We start from the raw sequence: 14,125 nt of genomic DNA, 5'->3' as shown, positions 1-14,125 counted from the left end.
TCTCAGAACCGTGAAGTCATCTGTCCATGAGAGCTGAGTGACCCATCTCCCTGCCTGGCCCTGGACTCTTGGTCTATCTGAGTTGACCTTGGCCTTGTCCCCATGTTCTTCAGGCTGAGAGACACTCTCCATAACTTCCCTGCCATTTTAGGCACAAGGAAACCATGTGGCTGATAAAGACCCTGACACACTGCCATTTCTTCTTTGGAGTCCTACAGGGATCCCTCTTCATGGCGTCATATATGGGGGGAATGGCATTCTCTCTTCCCGAGACTAGTGCAGAGAGAGAAAACTTAGGGGTTGTTGAAATCTTGAATAGAACTCAATGAGGTTAAGGAAAATTGAATAAAACAAGACTGAGACAGAAACAGAGGAAAGCTGGGACCAGGTGTGGCGTCTGCTCGCTGATAGATGAACAGGGCCCAGAGCCAGCGCAGCAACTTTTATTTATAGCCAAATACCAGGAAGTCTTACTAAAGGTCAATAGAAGGGGAATGTGTGCGTTCTTGTAGCTCCTTGTAAATAGTCACCTCCTGTGGGTCCGGATCGCATTCGTTCCTGGTGCCTGGCTAGATTTAGAGAAGAACCCATTTCCCGGCACCTGGTTCTGAAGATCAATGAGGCATCCCCACCTCTCGGTTAGATGTGCCCCCAAGATAAGGCTCTGCCTTCATCATGAATTTAAAAGAAAGCCAGCGCCTTCCACAGAGTCCTGCCACTTTCCCAGGACTGCACCCACTAGAACGGTGTTTGCACCCTCTCTCCCAGGATCCACCAACATCAGTGTTATCGGTTCTGCAACTTTCTCTCTCTCTCCTCCAAGCCATTCTTTCCTAGTTAAAAAGATGGGGGAAGCCTGGCCGGTGTGACTCAGTAATTAAGTGTCAACCCATGAACCAAGAGGTCACCAGTTCGATTCTTAGTCAGGGTACATGCCTAGATTGCATCTCAATCCCCAGTAGGGGGTGTGCAGGAGGTAGCCAATCAATGATTTTCTCTCCTCATTGATATTTCTATCTCTCTTGCCCTCTCCCTTCCTCTCTCTCTAAAATCAATAAAAATATATTTATAAATAAATAAATAAAAATTTACAAAAACAAAGTATAAAGGAGGTGAGAGAGCAATATTCATTTTGTCTCTCCAAGATTTTTTCTAGCCCATGAGTCCTTTCTGTTCCCCATAAAAAAAAAATGTAACTTTAGAAACCAGAAAGTGACTCCTCTTTTCTCTTCTGTCTACTGTCAATTTTCTTCCCTAACTGAATGAGCATAGACCGGCCTTGCTGTTAAATGGGAGAAAGGTCCACAGGAAAATCAAACAGACCGGAGAGAAAAACTGTTTAAAATTATTGACTCACCACATATGCCTGTGATCTGCCTCCTTATTAATCTGAGCTCCTTCACTAGATGAAGACTGTGGTATCCATTCTTGTCTCCCCTGTGCATCCCATGCACCCAGGATATCAGACAGGACCCCGAGGAGGAAGGGCCATTAAATGAGTGAGTCAGGACTTGGACTTTGTAAGGGGAGCACAGGAGGCAGCTGATCAGTGATTCTCTGGGCTTTGTTCCACAGGTGAAAAGCCCTTGCCTTGTATCAGTCACATCAGATGCCTCTGGAAGGGACTAAGCATGAGAGGAATGGCCAGGCAGAGCCCAGAGAAGAGGCATCAGTGAGCAACGACTTCTATGCCACCCTTGCCCAATGTACAGTGACACTAAACTGCTTTAAATACATGGAAATGAGTCTTAAAAATGAGCTAATAAAAGTCATACACTATAGAAAGGTGATTTTCTAGATATCAGTGGTTCTCAAAGTGTGGTTGCTGGTCCAGCATCAGAATTAACTGATGTGAAAACCCTCAGGCCCCTCCCAGACCTCAGAAAGTCTGGCGGTGCCTTCCAGCAGCCTGCACTTTTCACAAGCCTTCTGGGTGATTCTGGTGCATTCTCGACTTCGAGAACCACTGCTGTGTGCGGTAGGAAGGTGACAGAGGACAGTGAGCTGTGTGCGTGACAGGAAGATGGAACCAGATCATGGGCAGTGGGGCTTCTGCCACTTACTGCATTTGCTTAGGAGCATGGCATTTATCCTTCCTGAGGTTTTCTCTCTCTCTCTTTTTTTTTTTTTTTTTTTTTGTGCCTAAAACAGTGGTTAGCAATAATACATACTTCTCAGGGGTTGCCATGAGAATGGAATGCAGTAATGTATATGAAAGATCCTCCTAATTGTTAAAATGCCATCGAAATGTCAGGCAAGCAGGCAGGCAATTTTTTAAAACCCAGCAGCGGCAGCAGAAGACAGCTTGATTGGAGGTTTTGGCACATCTGCACAGCCCTCCGAAGGCCTGATCAGCCCCACATCTCAACCAACTCAGCAGCCATTTGTCTGCTTTTGCCAACACGTGTGAGAGCCTCCTTTCTCATCGTCTGCAGCCTCCCTGGGACCCGGCTCTGAGAGCAGGTGACCACTTCCGTCCGATGTTCTCCCTGCACTGTGAGTACAGATGATGATTTACAAAGGGCATGTCTTAATGATGTCTGACTCAGTGTGTTCTTACTGCATTGCCTGCTCAAATGCACCAGTGAGAGAGAAAAGAGCGAGGAGGGAGAGAGGAATGGAGAGGGGGCTGCATCAACTCGACAACCTGCAGGCTCCCTCTGCAAGTCTCAGGTGGCTTCCTGCGAGGCTGGCCACTGTGTTAGAAATAAAGGGATAATTGGGGCACCGAGAGAGCAGGGTCTAGGCCAGTGATGGCGAACCTAGGACACACGTGTCAGAGGTGACACGCGAACTCATTTTTGTGGTTGATTTTTCTTTGTTAAATGGCATTTAAATGTATAAAATAAATATCAAAAATATAACTCTTTGTTTTACTATGGTTGCAAATATCAAAAAATTTCTCTATGTGACACGGCACCAGAGTTAAGTTAGGGTTTTTCAAAATGCTGACACGCCGAGCTCAAAAGGTTCGCCATCACTGGTCTAGGCTCTAGGAGGAGGTTTGATTCAGGTCTGGGCAAGCAGTGTGCTCATCCCTCTTTCCTGTGTACAGAACAAAAGTGTGCAGCATCGCCACAGCCCTGCGCTCTGTAGGGAATGGCCTTCCGTGAGCTCTGTCAGGAGGATGGACCACAGAACATGAATATCAAAGAGCTCCTCTGCTGGACTGTCACCTTCAGCTCCGGCTCCTGGAGTCTCCATGGGCCTTTGGGGCTGGGTGCTGCAGGAAACTGAGGACCATGAGGAACATAGTGCAATAGGGCCAGGAGGGGGGCAGCAGCTCCCCCTGGTATTCGGATGCGCCCTGGAGTGCAGGCAGATTCCCCTCCCCAACTGTAGCCACCATCGTACTGAGATTATCTGGCAAAAAGAGAAAACCAGGAAGTTTCGCCTCATTGTAGGTTTTGTTTTTTCAGGCATCAAAGCTGAGAAGTAATGCCAGTTTTCAAAAGGGAGAAAGTTGTATACAACCGCTGTCTTTTCTTCTACAAAGTCAGATGAGATGGCCTCAAATCATGACCAGTTCTGTGATGCAAGCATTCCAGCCATTTTATTAGCTAGAAATTTTGGAAAACTATAGTCTTTGGACACACAGAGTTACAAGTCTAAGCATAAAATTCTGGGAACTATTTTATCTAATCCTAAGATTAGTCTCAAGCTTAAGCCTTTCACCTAAACAGTGTACCCTGGTCCAAGTTCCTGAAGCACAAATTGAAATGCATTATGCTATTAGCTCCCGGGTTCTGACAAGAGAGCAGACTCAATTGTCACCCAAAAGAGCAAAGATGAAAGCTTTCCTTGTTATGTCTCTAAACAAATTTTGTATATTGTTTTAAAGCTCATAGCAATACTGAGAAAGGAGGGCAGGGTTGGGTGTGCTCCCAGCCGACTGGCTCCTTACAGATGGCTCACAAATACTGCTGGCCACGAAGGACCCAGAAATGAGAGAATAACCATAAAAAGGAAGAATAGCTCAACCCTCCGGTTTTATAAACACAATGTCTCCCTTTTCTTCTCACTGGCTCTTTCCTGAGCCTGCAGCTAGTTTTTCACATTTTTATTTGTACAAATGCCAATTTAGCTCCAGGAACAAAGTAAGCCACAGGTCTCAATTAAATATACTCTGAAAACTGGAAATTCATGTTTGGCCAGAGTCTTACCCACATTGAGCCAACGTCTGCAGCCAGGGAATCCAGCTAGCTTTTCTTTGTATTTTACGGCCAGTGTAAGAGGATCAGAACTGACATTATCTCCAGGTGAAAGGATTTTGGAATCTGTGTGGACAACAGCACAAAACGAGCTGTAGACGTTCAGTACCGATCATCTCCTAGCAATGGGACTTAAAATAAAGAGATTGCACTCTGCTTCTTAAGATCTCAAAGCAGGTCACTGATGGGGAGTGAAATATCCAGTGATCTGTGATCACTCTTTTAGCCTTTATCTTCACCAGAATCATCTCCTAGAGCTGCCCTGTGCTTGATCCTCATATGACAGAGCAGGGATTTCCCATAAAGTGCAAGGTTGGGGTTCAACAGACCACCCCACCTCCACAACCAGAATTCAGGGTTTCCTGGGAAGACAGCAGGTAAATATGTCCCGAATGCATGGAGCTTCCTGAAAGAGGGAAGGTCAGGAACTAGACCGCATTCCCTTTTGAGGTTAATGGTTTTATTACAATTTTACTGCCACACCCTTAAACTGCTTAGCAATGGTGATTCAGTTAATCATTAACAGTTAATCATTAATCCAGCAGAGCAGCCTTTCAGAGCACATTACAATGGATACCTTCCAGGCTGCCTCCCCTCAAGGGCTCCTTCCTCCTCCTTCATTTGGGGTTGCTTTTTTCCCAAGGGCTGCCTGCTCCCATTTGTCAATTTCTTCTCTTGACCTGTTATAGGACCTTCTCATAAACTTTCTTGCCTCCAAGCACTCTAAGTTCCCCAAATACCACACACACACACACACACACACACACACACACACACACACACACACGTCTTTTAGCTGAATAGATGCTCAGTCCATTCCACCTATCATTTTCCTAGCAGAAGCTGTGAGTGGTTGGGATCCATGCGACCAAAAGGAAATGGATGTAAACGAATGAAAGCACACAGACTACTCAGGAGAAAACTGCAATAGTCCACACATAAAAGGAGGTACCTTGGACAAGGGTTTGGGTAGTGGAGATGGTGAGAAGGAATCAGACTCAGAAAGAACCTAAAGGGTTTGCCAATAGATTGGATGTCAGGTAAGAGGGAAATAGAAGATTCCATGATGACTCCTACACTTTTGTTTGGAATGGTGGTGCCATTCTCCAAGATGAAGAAGACTGGGAGAAGGTTTGGCAAGAAGCAGCCAGCAGGAGGTCATGTTCAAACCTAAGTCTTGAGGTGCCTATTGCACATCTAACCAGGAATGCTAAATAAACTGCTCAATATAGAAATGTGGAGCCAGAGACATAAATCTGAGAACAATAATACATCATAACCTATTTTGTAGCCTTAAGTAGTGAAGTGGGACATTTCAGTTAAATGATTCTACTTGTTGTAATGTACCCCGCGAATCACAGAAGGACGCCTCAAGAAGTCGAATTAAAGAGTCACATTTATTGCAATCCGGGACTATGAGGGGGCATTCCCAAATCTCATAGCCATAAGATGGTGGCAAAACCAGACTTATATAGGCAAAAATCACAAAGGTATTGATTACATCCCAGGGTTTGGAATGTGGCACCTGGCTCCCAAAAAAGCAGATTACAGAAGCAGAATTAAGCATGTTAATTACATTTTCGGGTCTCGGGGTCACTGAATTGACAGAAATACATTATCTAGAGTCCTTGGGTAACCTGGGTTAAACTTAGGCATGTTATCTAAATTACAGTTTTGGGTCTCCGGATCACTGAGTTGATAGAAACACATTATCTAGAGCCCTTGGGTCTCCCAACAACTGAGTTGTCAGGACAATTTAGAGTAATTGTGCTGTTCTGGTCTCGGGACCACTGAGGCAGCTGGAACGCACCACCTGTGGCCACTAAGACAATTTAGGGTAATTGTGCTGTCCTGTTTTCAGGTACAGTAGAATGTGCTCTCTAAGACCAGTATGATAACAATCAATGGAATAGTCATTCAATCGATAAGGCATTCAATCGAATAGGATGACTTATACAATTTAGAAAATCAAAGTAACCTGTCCATTGTTAAACAAAGCAAATAGGTACCATACTTCATACTGAGGGCCTAGTATGTGCCAGGTGTTATGGGCAAGTTAAAGATTCAAAAGACCTCAGAACACATGCGTGGGTTACAGGCTCAAGCCCCAGTAGGGGGCAGACAAGAGGCCGCCAATCAATGAGTCTCATCATTGATGTTTCTCTCTCTCCCTCTCCCTTCCTCTCTTTGAATGAATAAAAATGTATTTTTTTAAAAGATTCAAAAAGACCAAGAAATTTGCTCAAAACCCCTAAGCTAAGTAAGTGTCTGATTCAAACAAAGCATATCTATTCTTGTATCTAGTCATCTGTTGAACATTTATTGGGTGTCTATCAGGTGCCAGATACTGTGGGATTTAAAAGGTACTAGAATCAAAGAGATGTCTGGGACAGAATAAATGCTGAGTAAATGTTAGTCAATATCATTATTCATATTTGAGGAGCTAATGGCCTAGTGGAGAAGACAAAGCATAAACATAATTATGGAAATCTTTGGAAAGATAACATTAGAAATCACACAGAACATTGTGACAGTACCAAAGAAAGGTGCCTACCTCCAGCCAGAGGCTCTGTGCATCTCTGACACCAGTTCATTCTCTCTCTGTCCACTATGTCTGTAATTGGGCCCAGGGCACCCAGCTAAGCTGTGGCAGAACTGAAGCCGTATCTCAGTTAGATAAGTCCCTATAGGACTTTATGCACTGGTGACATTGCTGTACTAGAATGAGGTTGTCACATATTTTGGGAAGCCCCAGAGCTATTTCAGTGACCTACGTTCTCCATTTAAAAATTCCATATTTCAGGATCCAGTCCAGTTCATAGGCAGAAATTTTTAAAAACTCAAAATACAATGAACAGCAGTAGAATCCAATATCCATAAAGGTCTATTATGGTTTCTACCAAAACAATTTTTCTCTCTGAAAGCACCCCCATCTTTACCAAAGATAACCAAATCAAGACTAATTTATTTGCAAAATAAGCCTAATTTCAATAAACTTGGCTTGAATATTTGTATCAGCAAGAATAGTAATTAACCACATAGATTCTTTTAAATCTGCTTTGCTGGACTCCTTCATAAGGAATCTTCAGATTGAACCTAAAAAGGCCTCTCAAGGCTAAGAAGCCAAGCTACATAATCGCCATCAGACTTCACCTGCAATACCTATAGACTTGGGTTAAATCCTCTCTTCTTAACGTACCCAACGTAAACGTACCCAACGTATCCTGAGGTTCTTTCTTTGCATCTCCCAGGAAGCAACCTTTGTTTCTTACCTGGAAAGACTGCTGGGAACCATGTAAGCAAGGTACCAGGCTGTTTTACCGAGGTACATTTATTGGCTTCCAAAGTCAATCTTAATTCCTTAAAGCAAGCATGTCAAACTCAAAGGCTAACACAGACCAAATAAACGAGGCATGTGGCCTGCGGGCCACGAGTTTGACATGCTTGCCTTAAAGCTTTCTGGTCATATCTGAACCTACGCATGTCTCTCTCAAATGTGACATTCAGTCAAAACTTTATGTCCTGTTTTAAAAAGAACACATTTTTATTGAACTTATGCAAAGAAACAAATTGCTATTATCTTACATTATCCTTAGAACAAGCTTGTGAAGTAAGTGAAATGATTAGTCCCTTTTACACATGAGGGAGGAGCCACGATCACCTGGGGTCCTAGGTGGTAAATCCAGGACAGGAACCTGGCAGTGCAATGCAGAGCCTGCACTCTTGATCACAACGCTGACCACTGTTTTATGCTAAATAGACACCAGGAAGAGGCATCATGTTAACCCTCATGGCTGGTGTCCCTCCGCACACCAGCACTTACCAAGACAGTGTCTTCCCTGAGGAGCACATCTCCCACATGCCGACCACTGCTCAGCCCACCTTCTCCCTCACCACCACTCCCTCTGGCCCTCTGCAGACACTCCCCAGCAAAGTGTCCCAGTGCACACAATTGTTTGGCTTCTCTGCACAGACCTGATTTATACTGTCCAGAAACCTGCATAAAATAATGGATTCTTCATAGATACTAGAAGCCCTTTCTGTTCTGCTGCCAGTTTTATGCCGTTAAACTGCCCACCCATCTGCTGATAAAATACAATAATGTGATTTATCTCCAAGCACAGAAACATCTCAACAAATTGGATTTACTTTATCTTCTAAAAAATGGTGTTTGTGGATGTCCTATGTACAGCATTGTCCTCATGATAAGTTGAGATGACTTTGAGAAAAAGAAAAAAACTTCATTTATACTCACTCTCCCATCTGATTCTGAGAAAGATTTGTCAGCCCTGTACTCTCCCCAGAGCCTTTGCACAGCTCCCAGAGAGCAATATTTCATCCCCTTCCACTTCTATCCTAACCATGGGTTCTGCTTCCTAGGAGAGGGACTCAAGGACCAAGTGAGAAAGTGGGCCATTTCCTCATTCCTAACTGGGCCCATCATCCCTAGGACTGTAAAGGCAATAACGACCCAAGGTTTCATGTCCTTTATTCCCAATCTCTCTCACTCTGCCCTCATCCTCCTGCAGTTCAGAACCTCACCCATTTACCCAGATCTTAATCCTTTCTCAACAGCCCATTGGAGCTCATAATTTATTTTAGCCAACCACTCCTTCACTCTCATTTTTTCTTTCCTGAATGGTTCCCAAACTGCCCTCACTTAGCTAATCCTGTCCAATAGAGCTTTCTTCATAGCTCTGTCTCCAGGGAAGGATGCTCTTTTGGCAGCTCTGCTTATTATTTTAGGGCATATTTTGTAGTTTGCTTGCAGGGCCATAGATGGATGGTAGTAGATGTAGGTAGAGAGAATTATTGTTCTCTTCACGCTGCTTTGTCTACTCTTTGACTCTTCCATGTACATCAAAATCCCATCCTCCTGGGCCTCCAGCTAGAATCAGTCCTGTCCTTTATCCATTACTGTTGTAGCCTGATTATTCTGCTGCATTTAAGGACTTCGAAGCCTGCTTTCCTGTATCCTCTCCACCCCAAACATACCACATCCTGGACAACTTCATCAAGAAAGACAAAAATTTACTTTCTTCCCATATGAGGGATTCCCTCCCATGTCCACATCTTACATTTTTTTCATCTAGAACTGTGCTAGCTCTGATTCCTGAATTCAGAGATTGTAACCTTCTTGCTTAGTTTAGTCCTTCTCTCTCACTAAACAAGACTTCTTCCAGGTATGTCCTCCATAGTCACTTCCTTTTTGCTTTGTTTCTCTGTTGACATTTCCTCCCTTCATTTTCTTTGTCCATGGCCCTGGATCACGGAGCCAATAATATCAGTGTAATTCTTCCTCATATCCTCATTCTTACTCTCCCCTGTCCTCCTACTGTATCCTCCAGGCTAAGGCATGGTCCCAGGGATGATGGATATAGGATACTGGGGAAGGGAGGATAAGTTGAGCTCCATAAAACTTGACTATGTAATCATAGGGTTACTAAATGATTGGGCCCTTCTAAAGGAAACTGTTCTACTCACAGCTTTTCCAAATAAAGCCATCGGCCTTCTCCCTGAAACCCCAGCCATGGTCTAATATGCTAAGTTGGGCTGCTGACCAAATATCAATAAATTCCTAGTCAATGAGTCCAGTACCCAGTAGATGACCCATGAGGAGGCCTGGTACAAACCACACTGCCAAAACCAGGACAAGCTAAGCTAATCAGATTTGTATTCTCAGAAAAATGAGTTGTGAAATACAGAGAAACCAAGTACCTCATAATTGGAAATAAAAACAGATGTATAATAAAGAGAATAAAACTGATTCTGAGAAGTCCTAAAGTATGAGGGCAATAAGGAACCCTGAGAGGCCAAGAGCAAGCTAACAGTGTATAAAATTGAAGTTATAACCAAACAGAAACTCTAAATATGCTATGAATTTCTTACACTAGAAAATTCAAACTCTTTGATAACCCTTCTCTCTTTATGCCTCATAGCCAGGGTACCAAATCCAATTCCAATTCTTTTCTTTCATCTGCCATTAGTCTACCAAGGCTGCTCTGCTTTCAGATGAACTTTTATTCTCACCGGTCTCCAATAAGTCTCCCATCCATTAATCTCTTCTCCATACCCTCCACGCTGCCACTAGAGATATTTTTTAGAAAATAAATCTAATGCACCTCAGTTGGTTCTCTTTTGCTTTCCTGACAGTATTCAGCTTTCCTAACACAGAATATATGTTGAAAGTCTGAGACATAGCACATGCACAATGTGCAGGCAATTACACTTACATCATCATCACCTTTACCATACCACTATTATATCAGCACCATGGTCATATCATCTCCTGCCCCTTCTTCCAAGCACCCTCCACTTAACACATGTAATTTCTGTCTTTTTAGTATTCTTTTTTTTTACTTAATTAAGTGTATTTTATTAATTGTGGTTGGCATTCAATATTATTTTATATTAGTTTCAAGTGTACAGCATAGTCGTTAGACAACACACATAATTTCTTATTTTCCAAGCATGGCAGATTCATTGGTGGCACCATGACTTAATGCTTTGCCCTCTTAAATGCCTGACAAACTGCCCTTCTTCTTGAATTGAGTATAACTCTAAGTAAAAATGGTTCTTACCTTCTCTGGGCTTACATAGCACATGTGCCCTCCCCTTGATTCAAGGCGGGCTTGAGTCAGCTTTGTTAAATAGAACATGATGGAAGTAATTGCAGGACTTCTAGTAGCTTCTACTTTCTGTTCACTTAGAACGCTGTCTGTGGAGTCCTGAGCAGCAATATAAGAAGTCTGGCTACTCTCAGGTCTTTGTCCTGGGGAAACCGTGTGCAGGTGCTCTAGCTGCAGCCAAGCCCAGCCTTCCAGGCCTCGCAGCAAGGCTCCAGCTACCTGTGCCCAGCCAGGACAGTCCATCCACCAACCAGTGTCCACTGGGTGACCTCCATGGACACCACCAATTGTCCTAAAAGCCCTGCTCAAATTCCTTACCCACAAAATTGAAATATATAATAAAATGATTATTGGCTTATGCTCCTAAATTTTGGAGTGATTATTACATAGCAGTAACAATTATTACATACCTGGAACAGTCTCATACACTAGAGTGGAAGCATCAGGACTACTTCTTTTTAACTGCAGAATTCTCTAAACTACCTGTGAACAATTTGTGTATGTTACAGGCATGGATCACCCAAACTACTCTACTCTGTGATGTGCCTTACATGCCAACAAGGCTTTAAGACACATCCTTATATACTACAAACTCCACTTCTGATACACTTGGTCAGCAGTATGAGTCAACTGAGTCAGAAGGAACACTACAATTACACAAATCTACTTTCACATGTTTTAGATGGCTCCCAAAACAGTTATCTAAGGAATGGGACTGATAGAAAACTTACATGGGTAAGTTCACCAAATCCCTGTGTTCCAGGCACATGATGTATGAGGTGACGCTGAGTCTGCATCCCAGAAAAATCTGCAGGCTTGCTCCTAAAGACCAAATTTGAAAGAGTATTTAAAGTCCCATTTCCTGAGTATGAGTTAAGATTTGGTTTATTGCTTTTCAGAGCATAACGACAAGGATGCAGATTTCAAGACTAGGTTAAAGCATCTTGTGCAAAAAGTTTTAGGTAAGGCCCTAGCCTAGCTGGTTTGGCTCAGTAGACAGAACACCTGCGGACTAACGGGTCCTGGGTTTGATTTCGGGGGTGTGCAGGAGACAGCCGATCAATGATTCTCTCTCATCATTGATGGTTCTGTATCTCTCCCCCTCTCCCTTCCTCTCTGAAATCAATGAAAATATATTTTTTTTAAAAATAAAGTTTCAGGTAAGGAATTCTCATAACTCTATTCTTTTAGTAATCAACAAAGAATACTGACATGTCAGGCACTGTTTCAGAGGGCTGTGGATACAGAAATGAGTAAGACTTTATCTTAACTGAAGTTCACGGTCTAGCAAAGAAAGTATATTTGTATAAAGATAGCAAAATGTGAAGATGTTTTTTTAAAAATAGACTCAGTGGAACTCTGTCATTCATGCTGCCCATATCTCTTAAACGTTTTACAACCTTTTTTGTAGTTCTCCACATTTTGAATTCTACCTTCTCAATGTAGAATCAAAAATGAAAATGTTCCAAGTTTCCCTTACTGCTAGAGCAGCGGTTCTCAAGCTGTGGGTCACGACCCTTTTGGCAGTCGAACGACCCTTTCACAGGGGTTGCCTATGACCATCCTGCATATCAGATATTTACATTACGATTCATAACAGTAGCAACATTACAGTTATGAAGTAGCAAGGAAAATAATTTTATGGTTGGGTCACAACATGAGGAACTGTATTTAAAGGGCCAGAAGGTTGAGTACCACTGTGCTAGAGTGTAGGCAGGTGGTTTTGTTTCTACCAAACAAAGTCTGGGTGTGTATGTGAGCTCCCTAAGGAAACAGGGGAGAGTGCTGGCCGCCATTCAGAGGGTATGAGGGGCAGCAGGTAGCATGGTACCTAAGGAGACTCTGGGACCAGAAACAGAAGCAGCTTCTTTGCCTGGACTAGACCAGGGTGTGGTTCTGGAAGCTGCTGCTGAAAAGCAAGCCTTTCAACAATTCAGGAAGCTTTCTAATTTCCTCAATTAATCCATTCCTGCTTAAGTTAGCTAGAGGGATTCTATTGTCTGCCACTAAGAACCTGGCTGATGCATGAGAATGTTCAGGGTTACCTAGGATTAGATGATGCAAAAATACTTCTCAGAGGCAGTAATATTAAAGATGAGTTGTTCTAGAAGGACATTCTAGGCCAGTGATGGCGAACCTATGACACGCGTGTAAGAGGTGACACGCAAACTCATTTTTTTGGTTGATTTTTCTTTGTTAAATGGCATTTAAATATATAAAATAAACATCAAAAATATAAATCTTTGTTTCACTATGGTTGCAAATATCAAAAAATTTCTATATGTGACATGGCACCAGAGTTAAGTTAGGGTTTTTCAAAATGCTGACACTCCCAGCTCAAAAGGCGCCATCACTGTTCTAGACTGAATGAACTCCATCTGCAAAGGCCCTGGAACATAGGAGAGCACACTTTGTTCAGGATGATGGTGAATATAGCTGAAATATTTGGAGCATAAGAAAAAGTGATGGTGTTGAAAATATAGGCAGGGATCATGCTGGTTTTTCTATGCCTTGATGGGGCATCTGTATACTGAGTAAATGAATTTAAGCAAGGGATTGTCAATATCATGTTTGCATTTTAGGAAGATCCCTCAGCAGCAGTGTAGAGAAGTGGACGCAGAGATGGGAAGAGACCAGAGCCAGGAGCACTACTAGGAGACTGTTGCAGTCCTCCAGGTGAGAGGTAATAAGATGGAAGTTGAAGCACTGGTGGTGGGAATGAGGGAAAAGAGATTGATTTGTTCTGCTGAAATTTTTATTTAATCAGGAAAGAAGAAACACGGCAGATTCACCAATAGGTTGCCTCTCTACTAGAGAAAATAATATTTCTTTAAAAACAACTAAATTACAACCTTGGACCTCTATTTCCCCAGGGCAACACCACACGAAGCCAGCGTGTGCGAAGCCCTGTGAACACTGTGGTGAATGTTCGTGTGCCAGTAGAAGTAGACTGGGGTGGTGAGATAAAAGAGCTGTATTTTTTGGCTACTGCCCAGAGCATCTCTTTCAGGAGGAATTAGCTGTGAGATAAATCTTAGAAAGGTGACATGGTTGTTCATTTCCTCAGGGTCCCATTTTTCATTGGGTTTCTATATTCAACTTCCATCCCCTTGCCTAGGGCAACTCATCAAGAAATTCCCCTTCCTAAGGAAGGCGAAGTTACCAACCATATCTGCCTTCCGGCACAAGGATTTCTGAACAGCTTTCTTCTTGGAGTAGAGGAAGAAGGAACAGGAGCATGGGGCTCCAGGCACAGGAGGGTGAGAGAAAGTCAGCAGGAGGAAG

Source organism: Myotis nattereri, assembly GCF_964212035.1.
Source record: "Myotis nattereri genome assembly, chromosome: 13".
Taxonomy (NCBI): domain Eukaryota; kingdom Metazoa; phylum Chordata; class Mammalia; order Chiroptera; family Vespertilionidae; genus Myotis; species Myotis nattereri.
Note: the sequence above shows the minus strand (reverse complement) of the source record.